This window comes from Carettochelys insculpta, chromosome 23, assembly GCF_033958435.1.
Source record: "Carettochelys insculpta isolate YL-2023 chromosome 23, ASM3395843v1, whole genome shotgun sequence".
Classification (NCBI taxonomy): domain Eukaryota; kingdom Metazoa; phylum Chordata; order Testudines; family Carettochelyidae; genus Carettochelys; species Carettochelys insculpta.
Genome location: NC_134159.1, coordinates 17,097,811 through 17,111,079, shown reverse-complemented (window position 1 = coordinate 17,111,079; position 13,269 = coordinate 17,097,811).

The window sequence follows — 13,269 nt, the reverse complement described above, 5'->3', positions numbered from 1 at the left end:
TTAAGTCAACAACTCATTGTAATGCAATGAAACTCATGGCGCAACACAGGAGGTATTTTAAAGGGCCAGGATCATCTCTGTCTGTAATAAATGTCATCAGGGTATTTAGATGGATCATCACCTCCTCAGCACAACCCGTCCTCTTCCACTGCTAACTAGTGAGCATCAGATGGATTATGCAACACTTAAAACATGGCATAAACACTTATGCTGTGGTTTGCTAATTACAGAACTTCACCATGTAGAGGTAAGGCACCTGACAGCATCTGTGGGCCTCATTTAGATGAGCTGGTAACGTGATCCCTTCCAGCTCAGAAAGGAAGGAAGAAACCCAGGTGCAAGGAGGCCAACTGACTATGGTGTTCAGAAGTTAGAAATTAACTAGAACCTCGTATTTACACGATACCCATGAAACATGCATATGTTGCCTCAAGACACTATTCTGCTATGATGTTTTGGAAGACAGCGGGGCCATATTGATCACATGACTTGGATTCTATCATTTAGCTGTCATTTACTGCTGTTCTTGCCCACCTCTTATTCAGGTTGTTAAGGTACATATTGTCAGCTAGAACAAACATCTTCATTTGGATTGCTTCCCATCATAACTTGTGTGTTTCCCAATTTTGTTTTTCACCACAAGGGAGGTGCAGAAATACAGCTGGTACAGAGTGACCTAATAACTAATATTTTCTGAAGAGGTTAATGAACACTTCAAAAAACATATGATTCTGAAGTTTTACAAAGAATAATTTCTAATATTTAAAATAGCAATAAGTCTATTAAGGAATAGTTCAAGCTTGGAGAACCCTCATTCCCACTGCATCTAAGTTGTGACAAGGGCATCTTTAGTGGGAAAGAAAAAATAATTAGCAGACTTCTCTATAGCATATTTCTCTGGGGCTGGTGCAAGACTCTGGAATTAAATCCTACAGGAATTAAAGACCATCACGAATCTCACCACCTTCCATGCTAAATGATAGGTACAGTTCTTTGACTTGCTTTCATAGGAATGTATGTATGTATTTTTAAAAATCCCAAACCAAACATGCCAAAGCATGGGGAGGGGATGAGACAGCAAGCACATGACAGATGCTTAAAGAATTAATGGAAGATGCTTAGGTACTATGCTAATGAGTCTGCATAGGACTGAATATTGGTCCTGCTCCTTTGGTGGTAAAGTTTTGTTGCCTTAAGTGAAACAGGTGTGATTTAAACCATCTGAGAATCTGACTTAGGACATCTGGATACATTTCAACACATTTCTTTCAACTATTTTGTGTATACGTGGATATAATAATCTCTACCTTATTGAAGCCTCACCTTTGAACACAGACATTACCTCCCCAATCCAAATTCCTACAACGTTTATACTGAGCTCTCAGTGGATAATTATTTGGCTAATCCTGTATTTAATCCCCAAAATAATTTTGCCAACATGACAGAGAATCAGGAGCAGAACAATCTGAGAAGTGGCATTAAAAAACTTAATAGTTTGTATAGTAATTCTAGCAATAAGAAACTGTCTCTGTAGCTTAAAACTGGATCTGCAGAGTTTTCACAACATGAACCTCTCATTTCAGGATTCCAAGACCTACTGCACAGTAAAGACACAGATAGCGTTGTGGAAACATAACCAGAGAGAACAGAGTAGGTCTTTAAAAAAAACCCAAAACACAAATGTTCCCTGCACACTCCAAACATACACAACCTATTGACACGTGAACACACTGACTGACTAGACTGCAGGCTATGAATGTGAAAGAAGGAATCGCTCCTTTTCCATGTGAGTGGTTCAGTCACACTGATGGCTGTATGTCCTCAGGTCCAAGGGATAGCTCAGTAGTTTGAGTATTGGCCTGCTAAACCCTGCGGGGCAGAGCAGAGCAGGCTGCTGGGTCGCAGAGGGCACTGGCCCCTTCTGCCACCCCATGCCAGATCCCTCCCCCGGTAATCCCCCAGTTTGCATTGCTCGGGGGAGGGGGCTTCAGGAAAGGAGACAAGGTGGAGATGGAGCAGGAGCAGGTGGGGCACAGCATGGGTTGGATTTTGGGGGAAGGAGTGGGATGAGGGAGGAACAGGGTTTGGAGGAAAGGTTGGGGCGGGGACAGTCCAGAGGTGGGGCCTGCAGCAGGGGCTTACCCCAGGCCCTGCACCCCCGTAACCGCCCTATGGGTGGGATAGCTCTGCCTAGCTCAGAGACCTGCAGCCACCGAGAGCTGCAGGGGGCAGTTCCTGAAGATGGTTAACATCAGCAAAACGTCTCTCACCCACAGTCAAATTACCCTAATGGGCTGCATGCAGCCCACTGTTAGCCTAGAGACCAACAACAGGACCAGGGCCCCACTTTGTTAGGTACTGTGCACACACACGGACTAACAGTTGCTGCCCTCAAAGAGTTTACAAGCTATGCCACAAGACTTGCCAGTTTAAACCCCACTGGGTTTAGCAGGCCAATACCAGTTTAATATCTTCTATACCATATCTGTGCTATTTGCATGCCATAATGTAGACACTAACTCCATTGATGGAAGGTGTTCGCACAATGCCTGCTGCCCCCCATCAGAGGCTCACGGTGCTCAGAGAACACATGGACCCTGCGCAGCCGGCCACTGTGAGCAGCATGCAGGGGCGTGGAAGGCAGGGATTCTGCCTGATGGTCCTGCTGGGTTGCTGGCCAGGAGCACCCAAAAAATTCTAAGATTTTCCCAAAAAACATTCATTGTGGTTCATTCCCCACATGTTCCACTGTGAAGAAACTGAAGCACCCCATTCAGATCTTGACCTTTTTGTGTTATAGTTCTATTAAATAACATTTTAAAATGAAAACAATATTTTCAAATATAAAAATTAGGTCTCCCATTAAACATTTTTTCTTCCACGGCCAAATTTCATGAAATCCACTTGCTGCTGTGGGACATTTTGATTTCAGTGAAACAGCATTTTCCCATCAGAAAACTGTTCCACAGGAAAAATTTCAACCAACAGTGAAACTAACATTTTCTTCAGATCAATGCTTCTCCTGTAAGGGCAATCCTTCTTTCTGCATGAGCCGCAAACTTTATAGTTGGGAAGGTCAATTCAATACCCATTCCAGCTTTTGGTGGGTGGACTGTCAGAGACGCAACTTCTCTAGGTCGGTGAGCTACAATGGCAGCACTGAAACAAACTGAGCTTGTCTTTATTTGCCTCAAGTGACAATGGAAATGGTAGCTATGGCTTTACAAGAACAGGTGTGTGGCTATGCATACGTGCAAGAGCCATAAATCCTGGCTTTGCTATAATTACTAGGTTTTGTGGTGTGTCCACACCATAGGTGTTTCAGTATCTGGCATTTCACTGTGACAAATTAGGAACAGGGTCCTGCCCCCAGGCTTTTATTCCCCAAACAAAGGGGAAAAGGGTCCACTCCTTACAATTACTCACCTGAACAACCAAGCAGTCACTGAAATATTTCTTGCCCTGTCAACCATTTGTCCTGGCTGTAATGCAGAACTGGCCCTCGTCAAGACTGAGAACACCTCATGGCCATTCTATTTATAGATTATTGCATTTGCCAAAGAGCAAATGATGAAGGTACTAACAGCAGAAATGATAAATACTTCTCACATTTTTAACTTATCAATCCAACGGAAAAAGAAACTCACAGCAGCCACAAGTCACACCTCCAACCTCTCTGGGGCTCCTACTCTAGGACTGCTGTGGAATAGCCTTGCGAATAGATTCTAGTTTGCAGACATGCAAACAAGCACATCAGGAGAAGGGTAACAATGAGCTTGTTTCAGCTTCTTTGGACATAGCCTGCACAAGTTATCAGCCTTTATCCTAAAATTTAACAGTAGTTGGGGAAGCAAACTGAAGATCCATCCAGGCTTTCCTGCAGCAATTGGGGATCCAGGGCAGAAATCAATCAATGGGCCTTCTGCTCCTTCAACTGGGGCACAACCCCCACACCCCACCTGGAGAAACCTCAAGACATTTCCCCCACCCCCTCCAGAAGAACCTTGGGACAGCCAGCCCCATCCCTTCTTTCTCCTGGTCCTATCATGCCTGCTCTGGGGAAAGCCCAGCAGCATCTCTTGTTTGAAAAACACTTTTGATGTGCCTCATACAGGTTCCAAGGCCAAGTAATCCCATCCTAGAACCTGTATAGGGTATATCAAAGCATTTTTCAATCAAGATATGCATTTTGGCAGAGCTACTGCAGCAGTGACCTTAAATTGCTGGACCCCTGCATCCATGGGCAATTTTTCCCTTTGCCCTCCCCAGGCCTGGATCCACCAATTTCCAATGGGCTTCTATGATGATTCCTCTGCAATGAAACAAACTGAGGACTCAAGGATTTTGTCCCTCTGCACAGGTACAGTCTGCCGCATGCTGCTAGCCTGAGCCTCTCATACGAATGCTCTCTGATAGTTTGTGATGTCCCCATGTATCAGAGAGCTATGAATGACTGCACAGAAGCAAAGATCTGGGGAAATACAACAGCCAGAATTCAAATGCTCTTTGAGCACAACCAGAGAAAAAGGCAGCACCCAGATGATGAACAGACTTCTGTTCAAGTACATCTATCTGGAAATGACTGGTTCTTGAGAGAGAACTATGCTAGCACTAGAAGTCCGTGTGCTTGGCTTGCATGATTTGAAATGGGGATTTGGCTGGCGGCAGGGGCAGATGAACCAATGAGATCTTCCACAGTAAATAGTTGTGAAACTTCATGAAATTTAAGGTCAGATCTATCCCTAGTTGACGTCAATTAAAAAGACCTTGGAGGTCAGTGGGCACTGGATTAGCTCTTCTGTGTAAAATGGTATGCTGTCACTTAGGGTTGTCAAATCTGTTTACCACTTGGGGCCTGCTTCCTTCTCTGGTTGTGCTCAGAGTTCTTTGATGTGGATCTTATATTTCCTCATGCTTCCAACTTCTGAGGCTGATCACTTTGAACACAGGATAGTGCAGGAGTGGGATCATGGGTGTGATTCAATAGGGCGCTTGCTACATCACTATTCCAAAGGCAAATATTTCTTCTTCAAAAGAACTTTTATGAACCTTAAGGCTAGCAGAAGGAATCTGTTAGGATCCAGGCACAGAGGGTGGGGTAGAGGTGACTCCATAGAGGTGACTCCATCAGATGGAAGTAACCTGACCCAACCTTTCTTTCAGGTTTGAAGGAGAATTTCAGCCAGCCTCCTCTATTCTGCATGTCGCTGGTACAATAGTTTGCAAAAGTGAGGGCTTGTCTATACTGCCACTTTACGGCACAAAAAATACCCCTCCCACAAGTGCAGCAAGTTACAGTGCTTCGAAGTGCCAGTGTAAATAGGCTCATAGTGGTCTCAACTACTCCCCTTGGGGAGGTGGTTTACCTCTGGTGCCAGGATCACACTGCTGAGCTAAAAACACTGCAGCAGCAGTGCTTTAAACTTGGTAGCAAAGACAAAGCCTGAGGCTACGTCTACACTAGCACACTACGTCAAAGTAGCCTATTTTGAAGTAAGGACATCGAAATAGGCTACTTCGACGCATATCATCTACACGTCCTCCAGGGCTGGTGCCATCGACGTTCAACATCGAAGTAGCAACGGGGAACATTGAAAGAAGCTGCCCCGGAAGGAAATGCAGAGCGTCCACACACACAAGCACTCGCTGTCAAAATAAGGGGCCAGGAAAGCCCGCAGACTGGGTCACAGGCTGGACTAGCCCTTCTGGGTCAACAGCAAGCCACTCCTTTAAAAGGCCCCTCCCAGACACACCCAGCCTGCACAGCATGAGGTCCGCAGGGTACTCTCCACACTCTCGCAGACCAAGTCACAGCAGATATGGAGCAGCAGCAGCAGCAGGAAGAGGAGGCCCTCCAAGTAGTCATCCAGGGGGCAAGCGCCCTGCTAGGTGCTGCTTGGGACGCCGCCCAGCGTCTCCTGCCAGAGGAGCCCTCCCTGGAGGCAGACAGGGACGCCCCTGACCACTGGGCTTCCCTCTTCCTCCCCCGCCTCTGGAGCTACCCCAGCAGCTCCAAGTGGTGGGAGCAGCTGGTCATGCGGGAGTGGGACAACAACATGTGGCTGCGGAACTTCCGCATGCGCCGGCAGACCTTCCTGGAGCTCTGCCAGTGGCTCACCCCTGCACTGAGGCACCAGGACACCCGGATGTGGCACACCCTCCCCGTCGAGAGGAGGGTCGCAATAGCCGTCTGAAAGCTGGCCACTCCAGACAGCTACCACTCCGTGGGACACCAGTTTGGAGTGGGAAAGGCCATGGTTGGGGCCGTCGTCATGGAGGTAAGGAAGCCCAGGCATGCACCCATTGGGGGGCGGGGGAGGCCAGGTGTGTGGCTGGGGAGGGAGGGGCGCCGGGGAGGGAGGGGTTGGGCGGGGGGGGTACCCGGGGAGGTGCCCAGGAGGGGGGCCTGAGGGAGGGCCCTGGGGCATCCTGCACACCCTCATGGGCGCCTGTGTTCCCTCCCCACAGGTGGTCCATGCGCTCAATGCCATGCTGCTCCAGAGGGTCGTCAGACTTGGGGACCTGGACACAGCCATCGCCAGATTCGCTGCCATGGGGTTCCCGAACTGCTTCAGGGCCCTGGACAGGACCCACATCCCCATCCACGCTGCGGACCACAGCAGAGGAAGATACATAAACCGCAGGGGCTACCACTCCGTGGTCCTGCAGGCCATGGTGGACAGTCAGGGCAGCTTCCAGGACGTGTACGTGGGCTGGCCCGGCTGCACACACGACGCCCGTGTTTTTAGGAACTCGGGCCTGTGCCGCCGGCTGGAAACAGGGACCTACATCCTCAGCGGGAGATCCTTCTGGGGGACACTACCATGCCCCTCTGCCTCGTGGCTGACGCGGCCTACCCTCTCCAGCCCTGGCTCATGTGCCTGTACACTGGCCACCTCAACGCCAGCCAGGAGCGGTTCAACGCCCACCTGAACCACGCCCGCCAGGTGGTGGAGAGGACCTTCATCCGTCTGAAGGGCTGCTGGCGGTGCCTCCTTGCCCGACTGGACATCAGCCTCCAGAACATCCCCCAGGTTGTGGGCACGTGCTGCATGCTCCATAACATTGTTGAGAGCAAGGGGGAGGCTTTCGTCCAGGGTGGGCAGTCGACGCCGGCACAGGCCTCCCCCAGCCAGCTCTGGCACCCAGGCACCAGGCCCGCCATGAGGGGGTACAGGTCCACGAGGCCCTGAGGGCCCACTTTGATCAGGGAGACCCCTGAGCACCTCCCTGGCCTTCCCCGGAGGACGCCCCCACACACAGCCCGCACTGCCCGCCCACCTCCCCCAACACCTGCACGCCACCCCCCAACAAGCACACGCCTCCAGTTATTTGGAAAATAAAACCTTTTTTTTCTGAAAACTGCTAACTTTGTTTTGTGCACAACAGAAGCTGCAACCACTATACAAAAAGGGGACAACTATATACATGGGGGCCCGGCGGACGGCTCAGCCGTTGGCCCATCAGTCTGGGGTGGAGGTGGAGGGGCGCGACCCCCAGCGGATACGGTTTGTGACCCCGCCCCAGTGTCCACGGTCCCCAGCTTGGCCGGCTGGGGGCTGGGAGGACCAGCAAGTACAGCTGGGATGCCTCCACTGGCTGGTCTTCAGCTCCAGTGGGCTCTGGTCCTGGGGAGCTTGCAGGTGGCACGGCAGGTGGGGCGGCAGGTAGGGCAGCAGGCAGTGAGGCAGGTGGGGCAGCAGGCAGCAAGGCAGATGGGGCGGCAGGCAGCAAGGCAGATGGGGCGGCAGGCATGGGGGGGCATCGGGTGGAGCAGCGGGGAGGGCGGCCCGGGGAGCAGTGGGGGGCGGGAGCCGGGCAACAGCCTCTCGGACCGACCCGGCTATGTCCCGGAAGACCCCCATGAAGTCCTCCCACGCTGCCCACCACCGGGTGGACTCCTCCCTGTCGAAGCGAAGTCTCTCCTCCGCCACCTCCGTCTGCTGCCAGAGAGCTGCCAGGAGCTGGGGGTCCACAGGGGCCATCCTCAGGGTTCGGTGGTGGCAGGACCATCTGCTGGCCTTGGGGGTGTCTCCGGGCGCTGGCGGTGGCTGACCTCCGGCGGGCTGTCGGGGATGACAGAGGGTGCCTGGCTGCCGGGGGCGTCGGACGGTGCAGCTGCAGAGTGGGAGAGAGGGAGGGGAAGGCTGTTAGTACCGTGCCCTGGCCCATGGCCCATTCCCCCTGCCCTCTCTGGGGGCTGAGTCTCCGTCCCCGTCGGTGGGTATGAGGTCCCTGTTGGATATCCCCATAGCATGTTCCCCCGCCCCCGGGGTTAAGGCACAGTGCTGTCCATGGGTGCGGCTGCTGATGGGCGCTAATGGCCGTGCCACCATCCTGGGACTGTGCTGTGGCTGGGCAGTTGCGGGTTGGAGTCCGCTGGGGGTGTATGAGGCTCCCGGTTGTGTCTGGTGCTCCCACCCCATGTGCAGTACGTACCTGACCGTCCATTGCCATGGTCGGGGGAAGCCTGGTGGGCGGACACCCGGCTGGTGCTCCGGGAGGGGAGGTTGATGAGGAGCCCCCCTCCTCGCTGCTGGACCCCTCCTCCGCTGTCCCGAGGGGTGGCTCCTCAGGTAGGCCCCGGGGTGTGGGGCTGGCCTCCGATCCGGACTCTGGCTCCGAGGCCTGCTGGGGCTCGTCGGCTGTGGTGTCAAGGGTGGCCGGGTGGGGAGGAGGTGTCCCGGAGGCCCAGGATGGCCCTGAGCTCCCTGTAATAGGGGCAAGCGGTGGGGGCAGCCCCAGACTGGTTGGCCGAGTCCCGGGCCCAGGCATACTCCTGCTGCAACTCCTTCACCTTACTCCAGACATGATCCAGAGTGCAGGCAGGGTGACCTGGGGCAGCCAGGCCCTCAGCCAGTCAGGTGAACGCTTCTGCTTTCCGCCACTTGCTCCCCATCACGTGGAGCACCTCCTTTTCACCACAGAGTCCCAGCAGGTCTCAGAGCTTGGCCTCCGACCAGGAGGGGCCCTGCCTCTTTTTGGCCCCCCACTTGGCTGCAGGTGGTGCCTGGGTCCCCTCAGGAGGGGAGCCCTGGGGGCGCTCAGGGGGCTGGCTCGATGCCAGGGGTGGTGGGTAGATTGGTCAGGGCCTGTAGAAGGTGTGCAGGGCTAGCATGTGCGTGTGCTGCTGCCTGCACGCTCTCAGCTTCCTGCCACAGGAAATCTGGGTCCGTGGTACTTTAAAGGCTGCTGCGCGCGGGGACCATAAAGCCCCGCGGGGCTGGACAGAGCATCTCAACCCCTCAGCTGATGGCCACCATGGAGGACCCCACTATTTTGAAGTAGCGGGACATGGATCGTCTACACGCACCCTCTTGGACATTCAGTGTCAAAGTAGGGTGCTCTTCCCATCTTTGGATGGGAATAGCGATTTCGACGTCTTGCTGCCTAACGTCGATTTCAATGTCAAAATAGCACACGGCGTGTGTAGACGCGACGGGTGCTATTTCGACATTGTGCTGGCTACTTCGAAGTAGCCAGCTAGTGTAGACGCACCCTGAATCTCAGCTGTAAATAAACATTAGCTCCTTAAACTATACCAAAGACAGAATCAGAAAAGCAGTAAGAGGTGAGCTGTGACCCAGAGATTTTGGCTTTATGAGATGAGCCTCTTCCCAAGCCTATCAGTACATTAATTCAACTGTCCACATAACACATGACTATGATGAATGGAGAGAAGTCCTGATCATGCAGACTGCCAAATTCATGGCTTGGGTAAATCAATAAAACTCCACTGAAGCCAACGGACCATTCATACTCTCACAGAATTTGGTCCTCGCCACGGCTATTTCCATCTGAAATGGGATGAGATAAAGAGACAGAGACGATGGGCACAAGTCAAAAATATTACCAAGAGCACTTATCAAATAATTTGGGGGTGAGATGAGATACTTATCTGAACAGACAAGTGATGATGGGTGTGAGTATAACAGGCGAAGGGAGGGCCTGTGCATGGGGCACAGCAAAAGAATTTTCAGAAGTGCTTTTCCACAGAGCAGCTTGGTCTAGGGAGGAGCTCCTTTGGCATGGGGCAGGGGAGCTCTGTTGGTCTCCTCCTGCCAAGTGGGAGGAGCACATGCTCATGCTTCCCTGGGCAGGGTGGAGGAGACTTATGGCTCCAGCTGTGGTAGAGGAGTAGGTGCAGGGGAAGTGGGTGTAGCGGGGGCACAGCCTCCCCAAAGGGGTTCCACTCACTACTCACCGCTCATACAGGAAAGAAGACAAGGCGGAGATGAAGCCAGGCTGTAAAGAAGACGCAAGAGCCTTATCTGGACTTGCAGTGAAATGAGATGAAAAACTGAATTTGCTGATATCTTACCAGCTGCTAACAGAAATCATGAGCAAAATATGGATAAGGAGGGAAATATTATGAAAAGACAGGCAGCTACCCAGGACATTTAAGATTTTGGTGGCTGTTATGGAATTGCTCACTGGCCACCACAACAGGGCTAGGTCCGACTCTAGGATCCTGCAAATACTACATTAAGGGCCCGATCCAAAACACAGGTTTATTGATGTACAGAAGTACAGCTCGAGCTGGGTGCCTCCAGGGAGGGACCCCGCCTTGCAGAAACCATTAACAATTACACCACCACAGTTGGTAACACCGCCCATGCCCTTGCCCAAAGTCCAATCCCCTAATTTGAGTACAGGTCTTCACTCTTCCTAATTGGATGGATCCAGGTGCTGGGAAGATGATCTTGCTGTAGATGCCCGATCATCTTCAAGAAATTGTTATCCAAACTCCTTGCATTCCTCTCTCATTGCTGTCTTTTCAAACTCCTTTTCTGCTCATCAAGAACCAGTTTCTACTGGTTTTGCAGCCGCCTCCCTATTATTCTGCTCACATCAGCCTGACCTGGGCCTAAGGCTTCAACAAATTTAGTGACTAGTGCTAAGCTAGGAGAACAAAATTTCTTATAACATTTCTTAAAGCATGTATACTTCTTAAAGCATGTATACCAGTGATTCCCCATAACAGTGGCATAGGTGCTGATCTCCTCAGTTCCCAAGGACTGCTCCACCCCAGCTGCACCCCTAGTCCCCCAAACCTCTGCCCTGCCTTTTTCTGCATCATTCCACCCACTTCTTCTCACCCTCACTTCCCCTCCCTTCCAGTGCCTCCTGCACACGACCGAATTGCTGATCTATAGTGGGGAGAAAGGGTGAGAGGAGGAGCTACAGGGCCACAGGTGGGTAGAAGGCACTGGAGAGTAGGGGCAGGTGCTGATCTGTGGGGCTGCAGGCCGGTAGGTGCTGCGCACCCACTATTTTTTTTCTGTGCGTGTTGCAAGGCTGCAGCATCCAGGGAGGTGGCGCCTACGTTTGGTAGGTAATGTATTCATGCATCCTTGATAAGGTTCACTTGTATAAGGCAAAGGTTCCAACACACAGCCTGCAGTGGTATCACATTACAAAGGACTGAGGAGCTAATGAAAGTTTGTTCGGATGCTGCAGGGGGCCAGATCTTCAACGTGCAAGCAGAGCTCCATTAAGGAAATTAAGCACGCACCACGGCAATTAATTACTGGAGCCCTTTACCAAGGGTCCAGGGCATTTAAAATCACTGATACTTTCAAATCCAGATGGGATGTTTCTCTAAAAGTTCACTCTACACAGGGGAGCCAGTAACTGCACTGGCCCCTGGAAGAGATGGTGGGGGAAGAGGTCGACTCCAAGCCCCTGGAAAAGGCAGGACCTCTGGAGGAAGCGGCAAGAGTGGGGATGGTAGTTCTCATTGCTACCCAGACCACAGCTGGCCTCAGTGCTGCCCGAAGAGTGCCACACGGCCCTCTGGCAGTGATTTAAAGGTACCAGGACTCTGGGCCCTTTTGAATTGCCAGGGTTTTTGTCCTCCTCCCTCCCCAGTCAGCGTGCCTGGCTCTAGGAATGATTTTGGGGAAACCCTTTGACTGATACGCTGCAGATGATCAGACTAGATTATCACAATGGTCTCTTCCAGCCTTTCATCTGTGAATGGTCAGTTGATTTACACCGAGGTAGAGTCTCGCCCATAAATATTTGTAACATGCTATCCCAGTACAGTGATAGTTTTCCTGAAATCAGACAAGATGGAAATTCTTCCCCCAACCTGCATCACGTGCCCACAGTTGCAACTGAGCTTCGTTAAGGTGACGCAGCCCTACACAAGACCCAACCCCACATCCCAAAGCATTTATTTTACAATCAGCTCATTTCACTAGTTTGCTTCCAGGTGCTAGCACTCTCCCTTTTCATATCAAACAGGGACAGATCAAATAGTAAAAGGGGAACAGCTGCATCTCACTGACAGTGAAGCAAAATCTGTCTGTTAATATGGCAAATGACTTGGCTGCTGATTTAGAACACAGAAGGGGAAAACAAGAGGGAATTTGCAAATATGAACCACTCAGAATACAGGAGATGGCAGTAAAGGAACAGCAAAGAAAAACATTGAACTAACTCTCACCCCTGAATTGAGATCTCACGTAACACTGCCAAACCAGAGTTACCAGAATTTAAAGGGTGTTGCATGCATCTGTGTCTATTCTTTTTTAATAACAGATCAAATGACAGAGGATTTAGCATACCAATGTGACAAGGAGCCACTGCAGGGGGAGGACTGGCTGTTCTAAGGAAAGGGCATGGTCTGTGCAGATGTAAGAGAAAGAAATGATTTCACTGGCACAGAGACCATTTGGATGGAGGGTAAGAACCATGAAGGTGTATATTCATACAATTCCCCTCTAGTCCTTGAAACAGTTAAATAAAGTAGTTTAGAAATGATAAATCAAAGGAAAAGCAGCCAAAGATGTGACAGTATGGGCGATGGTTCCTTACTGATTGACGTGTTTGGAAAAACAAGGATGGGCACAAGGTGTTAGAAAGAAGGCAAATTGGTTCCCTAGGTTCTTTGGGATTTAATCCTTAGAAATGAGACGTGTTGGCTGATAAAAAAAAAGCTGGGGGGGACTATATCTACTTGGACCTGTTGTAATAACCCATATAAATATTAAAAATACACACAAGGCTACATACCAGAAGGCAACGCCCCATTTAGGAATCTTCTTTCAGGAAGTAGCCAAAATACTTTGAACTGTTACTCTGATGGGAATGTGTCCAGTGGCCTAAGACAAATGATTGCAAGAATATTTAGAAAGGCTGTAATTATGTGAAAAGGGGGTGGAAGGCAAATGCTTGGAATGGGATAAGACACAGAATAAGAGTAAACCAAAAAGGACATGGCGTGCATAATGACTGTGAGCTCCAAAAACAGAAAAAGAACAG